This window comes from Lagenorhynchus albirostris, chromosome X (assembly GCF_949774975.1).
Source record: "Lagenorhynchus albirostris chromosome X, mLagAlb1.1, whole genome shotgun sequence".
Lineage (NCBI taxonomy): Eukaryota > Metazoa > Chordata > Mammalia > Artiodactyla > Delphinidae > Lagenorhynchus > Lagenorhynchus albirostris.
Genome location: NC_083116.1, coordinates 105197413 through 105216783, shown reverse-complemented (window position 1 = coordinate 105216783; position 19371 = coordinate 105197413). Strand labels below are relative to the sequence as shown.

At 40.4% G+C, this 19371-nt stretch overlaps 1 long non-coding RNA gene across 1 annotated transcript in view; it reads left to right on the top strand.

Annotated features, from left to right (window-relative positions):
- Positions 1–19371, top strand: part of LOC132513836 (uncharacterized) — a 202531-nt gene that overhangs the window by 24778 nt on the left and 158382 nt on the right. Inside the window, exon 2 of the long non-coding RNA XR_009538550.1 lies at positions 7685–7731. This is a non-coding gene — a long non-coding RNA (uncharacterized LOC132513836). The remainder of the gene's footprint in view (positions 1–7684; positions 7732–19371) is intronic.

Sequence of the window (19371 nt, the reverse complement as noted above, 5' to 3'; positions counted from 1 at the left end):
TTGATCTATCTTTCTGTTTTTGTGCCAGTACCATACTGTCTTGATTACTGTAGCTTTGTAGTATAGTCTGAAGTCAGGAAGCCTGATTCCTCCAGCTCCGTTTTTCGTTCTCAAGATTGCTTTGGCTATTCAGGGTCTTTTGTGTTTCCATACAAATTGTGAAATTTTTTGTTCCAGTTCTGTGAAAAATGCCAGTGGTAGTTTGATAGGGATTGCATTGAATCTGTAGATTGCTTTGGCTACTAGAGTCATTTTCACAATGTTGATTCTTCCAATCCAAGAACATGGTATATCTCTCCATCTATTTGTATCATCTTTAATTTCTTTCATCAGTGTCTTATAATTTTCTGCATACAGGTCTTTTGTCTCCTTAGGTAGGTTTATTCCTAGATATTTTATTCTTTTTGTTGCAATGGGAAATGGGAGTGTTTTCTTGATTTCACTTTCAGATTTTTCATCATTAGTGTATAGGAATGCCAGAGATTTCTGTGCATTAATTTTGTATCCTGCTACTTTACCAAATTCATTGATTAGCTCTAGTAGTTTTCTGGTAGCATCTTTAGGATTCTCTATGTATACTATCATGTCATCTGCAAAGAGTGACAGCTTTACTTCTTCTTTTCCGATTTGGATTCCTTTTATTTCCTTTTCTTCTCTGATTGCTGTGGCTAAAACTTCCAAAACTATGTTGAATAAGAGTGGTGAGAGTGGGCAACCTTGTCTTGTTCCTGATCTTAGTGGAAATGCTTTCAGTTTTTCACCATTGAGGACGATGTTGGCTGTAGGTTTGTCATATATGGCCTTTATTATGTTGAGGAAAGTTCCCTCTATGCCTACTTTCTGCAGGGTTTTTATCATAAATGGGTGTTGAATTTTGTCGAAAGCTTTCTCTGCATCTCTTGAGATGATCATATGGTTTTTCTCCTTCCATTTGTTAATATGGTGTATCACGTTGATTGATTTGCGTATATTGAAGAATCCTTGCATTCCTGGAATAAACCCCACTTGATCATGGTGTATGATCCATTTAATGTGCTGTTGGATTCTGTTTGCTAGTATTTTGTTGAGGATTTTTGCATCTATGTTCATCAGTGATATTGGTCTGTAGTTTTCTTTCTTTGTGACATCCTTGTCTGGTTTTGGTATCAGGGTGATGGTGGCCTCGTAGAATGAGTTGGGGAGTGTTCCTCCCTCTGCTATATTTTGGAAGAGTTTGAGAAGGATAGGTGATAGCTCCTCTCTAAATGTTTGATAGAATGCGCCTGTGAAGCCATCTGGTCCTGGGCTTTTGCTTGTTGGAAGATTTTTAATCACAGTTTCAATTTCAGTGCTTGTGATTGGTCTGTTCATATTTTGTATTTCTTCCTGATTCAGTCTTGGCAGGTTGTGCCTTTCTAAGAATTTGTCCATTTCTTCCAGGTTGTCCATTTTATTGGCATAGCGTTGCTTGTAGTAATCTCTCATGATCTTTTGTATTTCTGCAGTGTCAGTTGTTAACTTCTCCTTTTTCATTTCTAATTCTATTGATTTCAGTCTTCTCCCTTTTTTTCTTGATGAGTCTGGCTAATGGTTTATCAATTTTGTTTATCCTTTCAAAGAACCAGCTTTTAGTTTTATTGATCTTTGGTATCGTTTCGTTCATTTCTTTTTCATTTATTTCTGATGTGATTTTTATGATTTCTTTCCTTCTGCTAACTTTGGGGTTTTTTTGTTCTTCTTTCTCTAATTGCTTTAGGTGCAAGGTTAGGTCGTTTATTTGAGATGTTTCCTGTTTCTTAAGGTAGGATTGTATTGCTATAAACTTCCCTCTTAGAACTGTTTTTGCTGCATCCCATAGATTTTGAGTCATCGTGTCTCCATTGTCATTTGTTTCTAGGTATTTTTTATTTCCTCTTTGATTTCTTCAGTGATCACTTCGTTATTAAGTAGTGTATTGTTTAGCCTCCATGTGTTTGTATTTTTTACAGATCTTTTCCTGTAATTGATATCTAGTCTCATAGCGTTGTGGTCGGAAAAGATACTTGATACAATTTCAATTTTCTTAAATTTACCAAGGCTTGATTTGTGACCCAAGATATGATCTATCCTGGAGAATGTTCCATGAGCACTTGAGAAAAATGTGTATTCTGTTGTTTTTGGATGGAATGTCCTATAAATATCAATTACGTCCATCTTGTTTAATGTATGATTTAAAGCTTGTGTTTCCTTATTTATTTTCATTTTGGATGATCTGTCCATTGGTGAACGTGGGGTGTTAAAGTCCCCTACTATGAATGTGTTACTGTCGATTTCCCCTTTTATGGCTGTTAGTATTTGCCTTATGTATTGAGGTGCTCCTATGTTGGGTGCATAAATAGTTACAATTGTTATATCTTCTTCTTGGATCTATCCCTTGATCATTATGTAGTGTCCTTCTTTGTCTCTTCTAATAGTCTTTGTTTTAAAGTGTATTTTGTCTGATATGAGAATTGCTACTCCAGCTTTCTTTTGGTTTCCATTTGCATGAAATACCTTTTTCCCTCCCCTTACTTTCAGTCTGTATGTGTCTCTAGGTCTGAAGTGGGTCTCTTGTAGACAGCAAATATATGCGTCTTGTTTTTGTATCCATTCAGCCAATCTGTGTCTTTTGGTGGGAGCATTTAGTCCATTTACATTTAAGGTAATTATCGATATGTGTGTTTCCATTCCCATTTTCTTAATTGTTTTGGGTTCGTTATTGTAGGTCTTTTCCTTTTTTTGTGTTTCTTGCCTAGAGAAGTTCCTTTAGCAGTTGTAGAGCTGGTTTGGTGGTGCTGAACTCTCTCAGCTTTTGCTTGTCTGTAAAGGTTTTAATTTCTCCATCAAATCTGAATGAGATCCTTGCTGGGTAGAGTAATCTTGGTTGCAGGTTTTTCTGCTTCAACACTTTCAATATGTCCTGCCAGTCCCTTCTGGCTTGCAGAGTTTCTGCTGAAAGATCAGCTGTTAACCTTATGGGGATTCCCTTGTGTGTTATTTGTTGTTTTTCCCTTGCTGCTTTTAATATGTTTTCTTTGTATTTAATTTTTGACAGTTTGATTAATATGTGTCTTGGCGTATTTCTCCATGGATTTATCCTGTATGGGACTCTCTGTGCTTCCTGGACTTGATTAACTATTTCCCTTCCCATATTAGGGAAGTTTTCAACTATAATCTCTTCAAATACTTTCTCAGTCCCTTTCTTTTTCTCTTCTTCTGGAGCCCCTATAATTCGAATGTTGGTGCGTTTAATGTTGTCCCAGAGGTCTCTGAGACTGTCCTCAGTTCTCTTCATTCTTTTTTCTTTATTCTGCTCTGCAGTAGTTATTTCCACTAGTTTATCTTCCAGGTCACTTATCCGTTCTTCTGCCTCAGTTATTCTGCTATTGATCCCATCTAGAGTATTTTTCATTTCATTTATTGTGTGGTTCATCATTGCTTGTTTCATCTTTAGTTCTTCTAGGTCCTTGTTAACTGATTCTTGCATTTTGTCTATTCTATTTCCAAGATTTTGGATCATCTTTACTATCATTATTCTGAATTCTTTTTCAGGTAGACTGCCTATTTCCTCTTCATTTGTTAGGTCTGGTGGGTTTTTATCTTGCTCCTTCATCTGCTGTGTGTTTTTCTGTCTTTTCATTTTGCTTATCTTACTGTGTTTGGGGTCTCCTTTTTGCAGGCTGAAGGTTCGTAGTTCCTGTTGTTTTTTGTGTCTGTCCCCAGTGGCTAAGGTTGGTTCAGTGGGTTGTGTAGGCTTCCTGGTGGAGGGTACTAGTGCCTGTGTTCTGGTGGATGAGGCTGGATCTTGTCTTTCTGGTGGGCAGGTTCACGTCTGGTGGTGTGTTTTGGGGTGTCTGTAGACTTATTATGATTTCGGGCAGCCTCTCTGCTAATGGGTGGGGTTGTGTTCCTGTCTTGCTAGTTGTTTGGCATAGGATGTCCAGCACTGTAGCTTGCTGGTCGTTGAGTGAAGCTGGGTGCTGGCGTTGAGATGGAGATCTCTGGGAGATTTTCGCTGTTTGATATTATGTGCAGCTGGGAGGCCTCTTGTGGACCAGTGTCCTGAAGTTGGCTCTCCCACCTCAGAGGCACAGCACTGACTCCTGGCTGCAGCACCAAGAGCCTTTCATCCACAGGGATCCTTAATTTGGGATGATTCGTTGTCTATTCATGTATTCCACAGATGCAGGGTACATCAAGTTGATTGTGGAGCTTTAATCTGCTGCTTCTGAGGCTGCTGGGAGAGATTTCCCTTTCTCTTCTTTGTTCGCACAGCTCCTGGGGCTCAGCTTTGGATTTGGCCCCGCCTGTGCGTGTAGGTCGCCGGAGGGCGTCTGTTCTTTGCTCAGACAGGACGGGGTTAAAGGAGCCGCTGATTCGGAGGCTCTGGCTCACTCAGGCCGGGAGGCAGGGAGGGTCACGGAGTGCGGGGGCGGGCCCGCAGCGGCAGAGGCCGGCGTGACGCTGCTAGCCTGAGGCGCGCCGTGCGCTCTCCCGGGGGAGCCGTCCCCGGATCCTGGGGCCCTGGCAGTGGCGGGCCGTACAGGCCCCCAAGAAGGGGGTGTGGACAGTGACCCGTGTTCGCATACAGGCCTCCCAGTGGCGGCAGCAGCGGCCCTAGCGTCTCATGTCTGTCTCTGGGCTCCGCACTTTTAGCCGCGGCTCGCGCCCGTCTCTGGAGCTCCTCCAAGCAGCGCTCTCAATCCCCTCTCCTCGCGCACCAGGAAACAAAGAGGGAAGAAAAAGTCTCTTGCCTCCTCGGCAGGTCCAGACCCCTCCACCCCGACTCCCTCCCGGCCAGCCGCGGTGCACCAACGCCCTGCAGGCTGTGTTCACGCCGCCAACCTCAGTCCTCTCCCGGCGCTCCGACAGAAGCCGGAGCCTCAGCTCCCTGACCCGCCCGCCCCGGTGGGCGAGCAGATAAGCCTCTCGGGCTGGTGAGTGCTGGTCGGCCCGATCCTCTGCGCTGGAATCTCTCCGCTTTGCCCTCCGCACCCCTGTTGCTGTGCTCTCCTCCGCGGCCCCCAAGCTCCCCCACTCCGCCACCCGAAGTCTCCGCCCGCGAAGGGGCTTCCTAGTGTGTGGACACTTTTCCTCCTTCACAGCTCTCTCCTGCTGGTGCAGGACCCGTCCCTATCCTTTTGTCTCTGTTTATTTTTTTCTTTTGCCCTAACCAGGTACGTGGGGGGGTTCCTTGCCTTTCGGGAGGTCTGAGGTCTTCTGCCAGCGTTTAGTAGGTGCTCCGTAGGAGTTGTTCCACGCGTAGATGTATCTCTGGTGTATCTGTGGGGAGGAAGGTGATCTCCGCGTCTTCCATCTTGTTTTGCATAGCAAAATGTTTGTGAGATTCATCTATCTTACTGAATTGCACAAGTGGTCTTACCCTTTTTATTGCTAAGTAGTATTTCATTAATATACCACAGGTTGTTTATTCATTCTTTTCTTTCCCTTGTTGATTATCTCTTTTAAATACAGCAGTGTGTACATGTCAATCCCAAACTCCCAATCTATCCTTACCTGTTACCCTTCTTCCCTGGTAACCATAAGTTCGTTCTCTAAGTCTGTGAGTCTGTTTCTGTTTTGTAAATAAGGTCACTTGTATCATTTCTTTTTAGATTCCATATATAAGCAATATCATATGATATTTGTCTTTCTGTGTCTTACTTCACTTAGTATGATAATCTCTAGGTCCATCCATGTTGCCACCAATGGCTTTATTTCATTCTTTTTAATGGCTGAGTAATATTCCATTGTATATATGTGCCACATCTTCTTTATCCATTCATCTGTTGATGGACACTTAGGTTGCTTCCATGTCCTGGCTATTGTAAATAGAGCTGCAATGAACATTGTGGTAAATGACTCTTTTCATTATGGTTTTCTCTGGGTATACGCCCAGGAGTGGGATTGCTGGATCATATGATAGCTCTACTTTTAGTTTTTTAAGGAACCTCCATACTGTTCTCCATAGTGGCTGTATCAATTTACATTCCCACCAACAGTGTAGGAGGGTTCCCTTTTCACCACACCCTCTCCAGCATTTATTGTTTGTAGATTTTTTCATGATGGTCATTCTGACTGGTGTGAGGCAATATCTCTTTGTAGTTTTGATTTGCATTTCTCTAATAATTAGTTTCTGCTCTATTCTTAACATTTTTCTCCTTGTCAACTTGATTTTCAACTTACCTCCTCTGCCTCAGCCCAGTGCATTCCATCTGTGTTCTTAAAGGAAAACAAGGAAAGATATTTCCGTCAGCATTTCTCAATAGCCTGAATGACTCTGTCACGCTTCCTTTTTGGTTTGGGGTCCTGGGATGGGACATGGGGGTTAAAGAGGGTCAGGCAATTGAGTCTATATAAACAGGATTGAGTGCATGGATGCCAGGGAACTATTTGTGCTAAATCCTTTGATCCAAACCTTCTAGGATTCAGTTGAGTGAGTTGGACCAGCCCAAATCTAAAAGACTGAGATGGATGCAGATTCCCTGGTTGGCCAACATGGTTCCTAAGTGGAAGCAATTAGGGCAGTGCTTCTCAAGCTATCTGTGGTAAATTATTAGACGTTAAAAACTTCCAGCTCATAGCATATCGATACTTTTGTAAAAATACAATAAAATCTGGGCTTCCCTGGCGGCACAGTGGTTGAGAGTCTGCCTGCCGATGCAGGGGACACGGGTTCGTGCCCCGGTCCGGGAAGATCCCACATGCCATGGCCGCTGAGCCTGGGCGTCCGGAGCCTGTGCTCCGCAGTGGGAGAGGCCACAACAGTGAGAGGCCTGCGTACCGCAAAAAAAAAAAAAAAAAAAAAAAAAAAAAAAAAAACCCAAAAAACAGTAAAATCCTATAAAACTAAAATAAAAAAGACATAAAATCCAAGCCTAACTGTTTTATTAGATTCAAGAGACATCAATTATATTTCAATAAATATAATCAAAGCAAGTATAACATAAAAAGCAAAAGAATTACAGAAACCAGACATGTTTATGAAAGGGTATGCATGTAGGTGATTAATATAATTACTATTACACCTAGCTTTTTGTTATTCCACAATCACAGCTAAACACAAGTTGAGTGAAGTAGTAATTCCTCATATTAAATGCCTATGCACATTTTTAAATTAACATTGTATGTATCAGTATTTGAATTTCTAATGTTACAAATGAGCTTGTTTCTTGCTTATTAACTAGAGACCATTCCTCATAGGGCATAATGCATATCTAAAATGTTTATGTTTTGTTTTAATAGCACTCATGGTAGAGAGGTCAATCTTACGTATGGGTGGTGAGGAAAGTAGAACAAGTTATTTTAAGGCAGTTTCAGCAAGCTCAGGATATTTATTTTTAACTGTTATCCACAATGAACTAAGCAATGCTGTATTTTCAGAATTAGTCTTCAATCTTTTCCCAGCACCCAGTTCTAACAATTAATCTTGTAAAGTGTAATTGAATTCAAATTATCTTTTTATGAAAGAGATTAAAGATCCATGAATTTCCTGTGTGTGAAATTTTTTGACGGAAAATAAAATCCAAAATGTTCTAACAGATTTGTAAGCTAGTCAGAGAAAACTTTTTGCAGATTTGTAATATTAAGATCCTTGCCTAAGTCAATTGTTAAATTATGGAATATGTCATGAAAATATGTAAAACCTTTGTCCTTCTAAGGTTCTAACTTCTCTTTTGCTTTTTAGATCTTGTCTGCCATTGAAAACCACGTTGTATCGTGTCCTTGTATGGGGTAAGTACAGAACTTAGATCATAAATATACTGAAAATATAACACAAAAATATCAAACTAATTTGTATCTTTAAGAAGTTGGGTTAAGCTGGTTTCTTTCTTTTTTTAATTTTTATTTTTTGGCATTGCCTCGCAGCCTGTGGGATCTTAGTTCCCTGACCAGGGATTGAACCCACACCCCCTGCAGTGGAAGCACAGAGTCTTAACCACTGGACCACCAGGGAAGTCCCTGTAAATAGTGTTGCTGTGAACATTGGGATGCATGTATCTTTTCGAATTAGAGTTTTCATTTTTTTCCGCATATATACCTAGGAGTGGAATTGCTGGATCATATGGTAATTCTATTTTTAGTTTTTTAAGGAACCTCCATACTGTTTTCCATAGTGGCTGCACCAATTTACATTCCCACCAACAGTGTAGGAGGGTTCCCTTTTCTTTACATCCTCTCCAACATTTATTATTTGTAGATTTTTGATGATAGCCATTCTGACCAGTGTGAGGTGATACCTCATTGTAGTTTTGATTTGCATTTCTGTGCTTAGTGATGTTGAGTATCTTTTCATGTACTTGTTGGCCATCTGTATGTCTTCTCTGGAAAAATGTCTATTTAGAGGTTCCACCCATTTTTTGATTGGGTTGTTTGTTTTTTGATATTGAGTTGTGTGAGCTGTTTGTATATTTTGGAAATTAAGCCCTTGTTGGTCACATCGTTTTCAAATATTTTCTCCCATTCCCTAGGCTGTCTTTTCATTTTGTTTATGGTTTCCTTTGCTGTGCAAAAGCTTTTAAGTTTATTTATTTATTATTTTTTATTATTTTTATTTTTCTTGTGGTACGCGGGCCTCTCACTATTGTGGCCTCTCCCGTTGCGGAGCACAGGCTCCAGACGTGCAGGCTCAGCGGCCATGGCTCACGGGCCCAGCCACTCCACGGCGTGTGGGATCTTCCCGGACCAGGGCACGAACCCGTGTCCCCTGCATTGGCAGGTGGACTCTCAACCACTGCGCCACCAGGGAAGCCCCTAAGTTTATTTTTTTTAACATCTTTATTGGCGTATAATTGCTTTACAATGGTGTGTTAGTTTCTGCTTTATAACAAAGTGAATTAGCTATACATATATGTATATCCCCATATCTCCACCCTCTTGCATCTCCCTCCCACCCTCCCTATCCCACCCCTCTAGGTGGTCACAAAGCACCAAACTGATCTCCCTGTGCTATGCAGCTAAAGCTTTTAAGTTTGATTAGGTCCCATTTATTTATTTTTGCTTTTGTTTCTTTTGCCTTGGGAGACTGATCTAAGAAAATAGTGCTACAGTTTATGTCAAACAGTATTTCTCCTATGTTCTCTTCTAGGAATTTTATGGTGTCATATCTTACATTTAGGTCTTTAAACCATTTCAAGTTTAGTTTTGTATAAGGTGTGAGGGAATGTCCTAATTTTATTGATTTACATGTAGCTCTCCAGATTTCCCGACACTACTTGTTGAAGAGACTTGCTTTTCTCCATTGTATATTCTTGCCTCCTTTGTTGTAGATTAATTGACCATACATGTGTGAGTTTATTTCTGGGCTCTCTATTCTGGTCCATTGATTTTTGTGTCTGTTTTTGTGCCAGTACCACACTATTTTGATTACTGTAGCTTTGTAGTATAGTCTGAAGTCTGGAAGGGTTATACCTCCAGCTTTGTTCTTTTTTTCTCAGGATTGTTTGGCAATTCTAGGTCTTTTGTGGTTCCATATAAATTGTATTATTATTTGTTCTAGTTCTGTGAAAAATGTCATGGATATTTTTATAAAGATTGCATTAAATCCGTAGATTGCTTTGGGTAAAATGGCCATTTTAACAATATTAATTCTTCCAATCCAAGAGCATGGTATATCTTTCCATTTCTTTGAATCATCTTCAGTTTCCTTTATCATTCTTTTATAGTTTTCAGTATATAGGTCTTTCACCTCTGTGTTTAAGTTCACTCTTAGGTATTTTGTTTTTGATGCAATTTTGAGTGGGATTTTTTTCTTTTTACTTTTTCTGATAGTTCATTATTAGTGTATAGAAATACAAGATTAATATACAGGAATCTATTGCATCCTGCTACCTTTATGAATTCATTAGTTCTAATAGCTTTTATTAATTAAAATTTTTTAAATTTTATATTGGAGTATAGTTGATTTACAATGTTGTGTTAGTTTAAGGTATACAGGAAAGTGACTTAGTTATACATATATCTATTCTTTTTCAGATTATTTTCCCATGTAGGCTATTACGGAGTAGTGAGTAGAGTTCCCTGTGCTATATACTAGGTCCTTGTTGATTATCTTTTTTTTTTTTTTTTGCGGTACGCGGACCTCTCACCGTGGTGGTCTATCCCGTTGTGGAGCACAGTCTCCGGACACGCAGGCTCAGTGGCCATGGCTCACGGGCCCAGCCGCTCCGCGGCATGTGGGATCTTCCCGGACCGGGGCACAAACCCGTGTCCCCTGCATCGGCAGGTGGACTCTCAACCACTGCGCCACCAGGGAAGCCCGATTATCTATTTTATGTATAGTAGTGTATATATGTTAATCCCAACTTCCTAATTTATCCCTCCTGCTCACCCCCTTTCCCCTTTGGTAACCATAAGTTTGTTTTTGAAGCCTGTGAGTCTGTTTCTGTTTTGTAAGTTCATTTGTATCATTTTTTAAAGATTCTACATATAAGTGATATCATGTGATACTTTTTCTCTATCTGACTTACTTCACCTAGTATGATAATCTCTAGATCTATCCCTGTTGCTGCAAATGGCATTATTTCATTCTTTTTTGTGGCTGAGTAATATTCCATTCTATATATTACCACATTTTCTTTATCCATTCATCTGCCGATGAACATTTAGGTTGCTCCCATGTCTTGGCTGTTGTAAACAGTGCTGCAATGAACATTGGGGTGCATGTGTCTTTTTGAATTATGGTTTTCTCCAGGTATATGTCCAGGAGTGAGATTGCTGCGGCATATGGCAGTTCTATTTTTAGTTTTTTAAGGAAACTCCATACTGTTTTCTGCAGTGGTTGTACCAACTTACATTCCCACCAACAGTGTAGGAGGGTTCCCTTTTCTTCACACCCTCTTCAGCATTTATTACTTGTAGACATTTTGATGATGGCCATTCTGAACCGTGTGAGATAATACCTCATTGCAGTTTTGGTTTGTGTTTCTCTAATAATTAGCAACGTTGAGCAACTTTTCATGTGCTTTTTAGCCATCTGTATGTCTTCTTTGAGAAACGTCTACTTGGGTCTTCTGTCCATTTTTTGATTGGGTTGTTTGTTTTTTATTTCTAATAATTTTTGTGTGGAGACTAGGGTTCTCTGTATAGAATATCATGTCACCTACACACAGTGACAGTTTTACCTCTTCCCTTCCACTTTGGATACCTTTTATTTCTTTTTTTTTTGCGGTCTGAGGGCTGTGGCTAGGACTTCCAATCCTATGTTGATTAGAAGTGGTAAGAGTGGGCATCCTTTTCTTGTTCCTGAATTTAGCGGGAAGGTTTTTAGCTTTTCACCATTGAATATTATGTTGGCTGTGGGTTTGCCATAAATGGCCTTTATGTTGAGATATGTTTCCTCTCTACCCGCTTTGATGAGAGTTTTATCATGAATGGACACTGAATTTTGTGAAATGCCTTTTCTGCATCTATTGAGATGATCATGTGGTTTTTTCCTTTCTTTTTGTCAATGTGGTGTATCACATCGATTGATTTGCCTATAGATAAGGCAAGCATCATCACTAGCACAGAGCTTAGTTAGTACTTAGTAAACGGTAGTTTTTATCACAATTAGTTCATGATTATTGAGTGTTGCCCTTTGGGAAACTAAAATGCTTTTTGTTTAGGGGTGTTCATTACAAATGAGTGTGTGCACACAGGTGTGCATGCACACATAAATACACGTGTCCACACTCGCGCTCAAATACGCACATACTCACATGCCATAGACATTTTATTTGGGTTCAGCCAGCTGCATCTAGAGCACATCTTCTAGTTGCATTCATGATCATTTGGGGGCCCACATAAGGGGAAGTTAGATTGATTTGGGGGTAAAATAGGATGAATTGAGAAACTCACACATTTTTTTGCTGACTAACATAGGGGAACTGTCAAAAGGCTAAGACCAGGATTTGATTCTGCTCCAAATCTCTGTGCCATTAACTCGACTGATTTTTCTCTTCCTTTGTTAAAGTGTTACTGTCTCTTTTGATCCTGCAAGATGTATTACATTTGGCAGAAGCCATGGAAGAAAGCATATCAGAGAAGTGAGAACTGTTGTCATCAACTAACCTTCACAGCTGACGTTTGTCAAAGGTTCAACTGACCTTCGCTACCTTTTCAAGAATAACTTACTCTTATAAAATTGTACACACAGTGTGATAAAACTTTCATATAAAAAAACCCAGTGTAGATATCTACAGAAAAAAGATGGTTATTTTAGAATGGTGGGATTATGGGTATTTTCCAATGTTCTCCTATCAGTATGTAGTTTTAAACATAATCAGAAGCAGCTAAAAAGTGCTTTGTTTTTTTAAACAAAGAAAGAAAATAACCTACTCTTACTAGTACAAGGAGGCTTGTTCTTTTGTGCTTTCATTTTCATCATAGGGGAGGTGGAGGAGTGAAATTTATTAGTTTGGGGATTGTTTTGAGAGTTTCTTTTTTGGATTTTATCTCCACATTTTCTGAAAAGCTCTTATGTGAATTTACTACTCAGACTGCTTTGCTGGTTTATTATTAGACCATCCTCCTCCAAACTTGGCTGGAAATCAGAGGCCCATCCAGATAAGAATCTCCACAATGTGCATTTTCAGAGCAAGTCAGAAGTTGTTTCGTTTTAACACTCAAAGAAAGCTTTTGTATTTTCGGTTTCAAGTGCTCTGCAGTAAACCAGCAGTCTATATAGATTATACAAAAGGGTCATATGTTGGTTTGAGCTAGCTTCTAGGGGAAAAAATTCACCATTGAGGAACAGCAAGCGTTTAAACAATGAACTGACAGCTGCCGGTCCATTAGATCCCTCCATGGGGCCAACTCCTGCTCTTTTCAATTTCACTGTGATCTGTAGATACAACTCTTCATGTCTGAGCTGGTGGTGACGGGCTGTGTTCCAGTAGCACCTGCACTTATCAGAGCGATACCTTTCATCAGAGAACTCTCACATAAAGTCCTTTACAAGGAAGAGAAACAGTGCCAGCTTGGAAATGGAGAAGAAAATATGTACCTATTTCAAGTTCCGAATTGGCCATTTAAGTACTTGTAGAGTGAGAACTAAAAGCTTGAAGCTCTTGATTTATACTGTATTCTCATGGACATTCTCAGGAGTATCAGGATCCAACCTTTGCTGAATTTTAACCCAAATAGTTAAACCTCATAGTTTGCTAAATTAAGTGCTAATTTAACGATGATGTCTGTCTTTAAAAAATAAAAATCTTTCGGTGAAAGTCTTACAGAAGCGATATAAAAGAATGTTTGCTTCAGCTTCTGCTTCAGGGAACTACAGTCCTCTTAATTTTCTCTTTACTGGAGTCCAGTGTCCATAATTGTGAGCTCTTTTGAACAGCCCAGGGGTTTGGTCCAGGGTTTCGCAGGAAGAGAGTAAAAAGTCCTAGGTGAAGACAAGCCTTTGATTCTTTTTTTTTTTTAACTTTTTTTTTTTTTTTTTTTTTGGTGGTATGCGGGCCTCTCACTGTTGTGGCCTCTCCCGTTGCGGAGCACAGGCTCCGGACGCGCAGGCTCAGCGGCCATGGCTCACGGGCCCAGCCGCTCTGCGGCATGTGGGATCTTCCCGGACCGGGGCACGAACCCGCGTCCCCTGCATCGGCAGGTGGACTCTCAACCACTGTGCCACCAGGGAAGCCCTTTTTTTTTTTAACTTTTTTTTTTTTTTTTTTGCGGTACGCGGGCCTCTCACTGCTGTGGCCTCTCCCGTTGCGGAGCACAGGCTCCGGACGCACAGGCTCAGTGGCCGTGGCTCACGGGCCCAGCCGCTCCGCGGCATGTGGGATCTTCCCGGACCAGGGCACAAACCTGTGTTCCCCTGCATCGGCAGGCGGACTCCCAACCACTGCGCCACCAGGGAAGCCCCTTTTTTTTAACTTTTAAAATAAGATATAATTAAATGAGATATAATTCACAAACCATGCAATTTGCAATTTAAAGTATACAATTCAGTGGCTTTTAGAATATTCACAGAGTTGTATAACCATCACCAAAATCAATCTTGGAACATATTCATTATCCCAAAAAGAAATTCCATACCCATGAGCTGTCACTCCCTACTCCCCATTCCCTTCAGCCTAGGCTACCACTAATGTACCTTCTGTCTCTGTAGATTTCCCTGTTCTGGACATTTCACATGAATGGAATCATACAGTTGAAGTCTTTTGTGGTTGGCTTCTTTCACTTAATATTTTTGACGGTCATCCATGTTGTAGCATATATCAGTACTTCATTCCTTTCTATAAGCCTTTGATTCTTTTTATCAGGGTCTTTTCTCACCTTTAATTTGATTCTCTGCTAAATTACTCTTTTCCTTCAGTCTCTTAGAATGTCTTCCTTTGGGGTCCCTGGTTTAGATTTTTGGTTGATGTTTCTATCAGTGTTTTGGGGGCCACTGCTTGCCCTGATCACATCTCAGGTCTGCCAAATCTTGATTGCTTTCTTAGTTCTGAACCCCATCACCTCCTCTCACCTCTGATCCTTAATAACTGCACCCCTGCTTTCCTAGACACAGCTTTAACCTGCCCCTGCCTCTGCCCAGGCTTCAGCTCGACCAGTCTGAACTGAGCAGTCAGTTCAGCCAGTCAGTTCAATTTATATTCCAAAAATCAGCCCCACTAGTTCTTCGATTCAGTGGTTTTACTTTTTTCATAATTAATCAGCAAATTTTTGACTGCATGAGATGATAAAGTCAAAACAGAAAATTGGTTATGTCTCAGCATCTTTTTTTAGCTTTTCTTCTCCGTAAAAGAATACTGAATAAATTTGGTAGGTGTAGGGAATAAGCATTTTTAATTTCATAGTTTAAAGTTTCATAGTTAGACCTCAAAGCAGAAAGAGGCTACCTCATCTCATCAGACGGGAGAGGACAGTAGTGGCAGTACTTTAATAGGCATGGCAAAAGAAACTTAAAATCGAGGTTATGAGACCTGCAGTAAGTAATCTCTCCATTACCTAAGACCCTCCATCTAAAACCCAGTCCACATATTCTGTTCCATTTAGTAGCTGTTGGTGTTTGAGCTCTTCTTCCTCAGGACAAGTGTAAGTGCCTTGCGACTGGGCATGTCTCACTCATATTTGTACCTTTCACAGTCTCTGGCACCAAACTCAGTGCCCAGTGAGTCCCCCAAAGCCACTGAATTGAATTCATGGTTAAGCTGAAGAAGGAAAAGACCTATGTTGAAAAATATAGATCCATGCACTTTTTTTTTGTGGTGGTAACACAGGAATGAAGGAGGATGTAAATAATACCTGAGTGGAAGTGCCTCAAGGGGAACATTCACCCACTCAGAATAGACTGATGTCATGTCATCTTGACTATGGGAAAAGCAAATCAAATAGGTTTAGTATTCAAAGAGCCACCTACAACGTTAAAGCTTCTACTAATAAATAAATAAATCCAGCGTAATATTTTTACCAAAAAACGTCATAAGGCGTCAGATGGCAAAGTAATATGAAAAGATTCATTAGACCTGCTTAATCCATCCAGAATGAGATGAACTGTGGAGCAGTTTTATCTGGACATGGAGGCATCCAGCCTTCTCTGTATCAGACAGAAACATTCAATGCAATGAGATAAATGCAAACACTGCGAAACATTCTCTATGTATCACGAGAACATAGAGGAACATAAGTTATAAGAAAAAATGCTGAACAAAGTCTGAACTACTACCACTGTCAAAATGCTGACATTGATTTTATTCACTTCTTGAGATCTAAATTGGAAAATCAAAAAGGATCAGATTGAACACAGGTCTTTATGATATACTATAATCAAAGACAGTATGGGGCTAGAACTACAATATATAATGGAAGGTCTTAAGGATGGAATTTGCTGATTCTTGGATGGAGAAATAAGCTGCCATTATCAGAATGAGTTTTGTTCCACAACTTAGTGATTTATTACTTGTGTTGCCAATTCACAGATCATTGTCATATCACTCAGACAAAGAAATATGAAGCTTTGTAAAGAATAAATAAGGAAAAGGAAAGAGCTAAACTTACAAAATTATGTGCAAATAAAGAAAGGGAAGACTAATTTGCTATCAAATGGCTTTTATCTTAAAAAAAATACAGAGGCACAAAGAAGTAACTCTTTCTTGTGGTTATATATAAAAGCAGGGTTGTTTAAAAATGTTAAGAAATTAGCTTTCACAGAGAAATGTGTTCATAGAGAAAATAGAGATGCTAAAATGGCATTGGAGGACTCATGTCTGGACTCTTTGCTTCCTTTGTCAGGTGGTTGCTCCGTTAATTAATGCAGTAGATCAGGAGTCTGTAGACTACTAAGAGAGTTTTTTTTTGTAACATTCTTTTTCCCCCCCTTTAAAAAAATTGAATTATAGATGATTTACAATGTTGTGTTAGTTTCAGGTGTACAGTGAAGTGATTCATTTCTACATACATATATTTTTTTTCAGATTCTTTTCCCTCACACATTATTAAAAAATACTGAGTAGAGTTCCCTGTGCTATCCAGGAGGTCCTCGTTGATTATTTTATATGTAGCAGTGTGTGTATGTTAATCCCAACCTCCCAATTTATCCCTCCCCCCACCACTTTTACTAAGGGGTTTTGACACTTGTATATATATGGTTGCAAAAATTTTTTTAGAAGAATGGTATTTCGTGACATGTGACGAAATACATGAAGAATTCAGTGTCCGTAAATAAAGTTTTATTGGGACACAGCCATGCCCATGCATTTACAGATTGTCTGTGGTGGCTTTCATGCCCACCACAGCAGAGTTTAGTTGGGACAGACCATATGGCCTGAAAAGCCTAAATCCATTTGTTATCTGGCCCTTTATGGGAAAAATTTGGCAACCCCTATATTATATCATTAATGACATATCTAAACCCAGAAAGAGGACAAGTTTAGAAAGAGACTGGTACTTCATGTAACGTTACATCCGAAGGAAAAAAATTCTACTACACAGATACACTTACTTCCATGCACACACATAAAGAGGCACCTACAGATGACCCGTAAGGGCAGCTAATACATCTCATGGGTGCTTTTGATAGAGGAGTAAATTCACATGTTACTTGGAGTGCTACTTACGAGAAGAGATTAGCATTTGGAACAGATCCCTAGTCGTTTTTCTCTGTTCTCTTTATGACTGGAATAAATGGGCTGCATTTGACTGAGCTTTTCACAAAATTCTAGACCCATACAGCAAGAAGGAATACTAACGTTAGGTCTTTCCAAATTTAAATATGTTGAATGTCACCAGTACCAATGAGAACCTAATGATTCTTAGCAACTTGCAACATTAAAAAAAAAAATTGCAGCGACTTTCCTGGTGGTCCAGCAGGTAAGACTCCAGCCTCCCAATGCTGGGGGCCCAGATTCGATCCCTGGCCGGGGAACTAGATCCTGCATGCGTGCCGCAACTAAGAAGCATGCATGCCACAACTAAGAAGTCCACATGCTGCAATTAAAAGATCCCATATACCACAACGAAGATCCCACATGCTGCAACTAAGACCCGGCACTGCCAAAGTAAATAGATAGATAGATAGAGAAATAAATTTAAAAATTGGAGCTTCCTTGCCCCATGTCGCTCCCATACCCCAGGATGCACACAAGGTTGTGTGTTTTCCAACTTCTTGAGGACTTGGCCAGAGAGAAAATAGAGCATGCACAAGAAAATATATTGTTGAATTTCCTGGTTATGGCTTTCTTATTTTAGACAACTCAAGTGTAAATGCAATCCTGACCTTTAAACATCCACACGATGATGTGTGAAAAATATACGGTACAAGCAATAAACAATCACCCAAGCATTATATTTATAATTTAGTGTGCTACTATCTTATAGCATGTTGATTTCGTAAATATAATTCGTAGTGTTGCTATTGGGCAGAAAGCCACCACCCACAAGCAGGGTGTCTGAGTAAAACTGTCCCGTAAAAGAAATCTTTAACAGAGAAACAAATACGTTAAAAAAAAGTTTACTTGTCGTATGCATGAATGACCCTGAGAATAAAAGCAACTAGTGCGTGGATGAAATCGATAAATCGCTGGCTAATGTGGAACACTAGCTATTCTTTTGGAATTTTATCATGTTGGAATATTGTGACATCTCTGTGGGACCCAGTTACTTAAGAGGCAAAGCAAGTGACTGTGAGAAGCAAGGATGAGAAGCACTGTATTTTTCATGGGGTGAGGAAGGAGGTTTGTGCTCGGAGGACTCTGTACAAAGCGGTTGATTGCAAAAAAAAGGCTACAAATTCCATGCTCCAACCCCGTCTCTGCCTGTACGCCCTTTGCAAGTTAACTTTACTGCTCCTCCCATCAAGAGGTTGGGTCTGTTTTCCCACCCCTTGAACCTGGACTTGGCTGTAGGATACAAACAATCTTTTTTAAAAAATTTAATTTTATATTGGAGTATAGTTGATTAACAATGATGTGTTAGTTTTAGGTGTACAGCAAAGTGATTCAGTTATACGTATACATGTATCCATTCCTTTTCAGATTCTTTTCCCATTTAGGTTATTACAGAATATTAAATAGAGTTGCCTGTGCTATACAGTAGGTCCTTGTTGATTATCTGTTTCCTGTGTAGTCATGTGTATCTGTTAATCCCAAACTCCTAATTTATCCCTCCCCCGACCTTCCCCCTTCGGTAAACGTAAGTTTGTTTTCTAAGAGAATCTTCAATAGCCCCTGCTCTTTGGAGTTTGCCCTTTCTTGGTGCTCTTTGTAACCCTGAGTCCGCCAGGTGATGGAGCCCAGGCTAGCCTACTGGACTCCATGGAACAGATATGAGCCATCCCAGCTGTGGCCCCTTAGATCAACCACCCTGCCACCTACTAGACAGGTGAATGAGACCGTGCTAGGCAGCCCAGACCAGAAGAACCTCTCAGCTGACCCACAGAATCAGGAGAATTTAACAAATGCTTATTATTTCAAGCCACTAAATTTTAGTGGCTTGTTATGCAGCCATAGTTAGAATAGGTGCTGAGGTACTGGACCCTGAGTGTCTCCTGCACTGGAGGTCCAGTCACACTGCTTTTGCCCAGAATTTGCCTGACAGTGGGGGCCATTACATTCAAGTCCTCTGAAGGCTGACAGGCTTCATGCTGATTGCTGGGGCTTGTTTATGGGGTCCAGGCTTACCTTAGCTCACATGGGATTATGCAAAGTCCTAGGGGACCTTCGTGTGCTGGCAGCCACTTCTGTGAAGGGTCTTACAAATTCTGGTTCCTGCGGGTTTCCTCCTGGTCTGCTGGAATGGCTCAGGTCTGAAGTTGGGGCAGCCCCTGGAACCTCCCCACCAGTTGAAGAGTTCTTCGTACTCCACAGCCTCTAATGGTCCTCTGACAGTTACATATGTTTCCTGGACTTGTCCCGACTCTAGGGAGAATTTTTGAGATATTCACAGAAG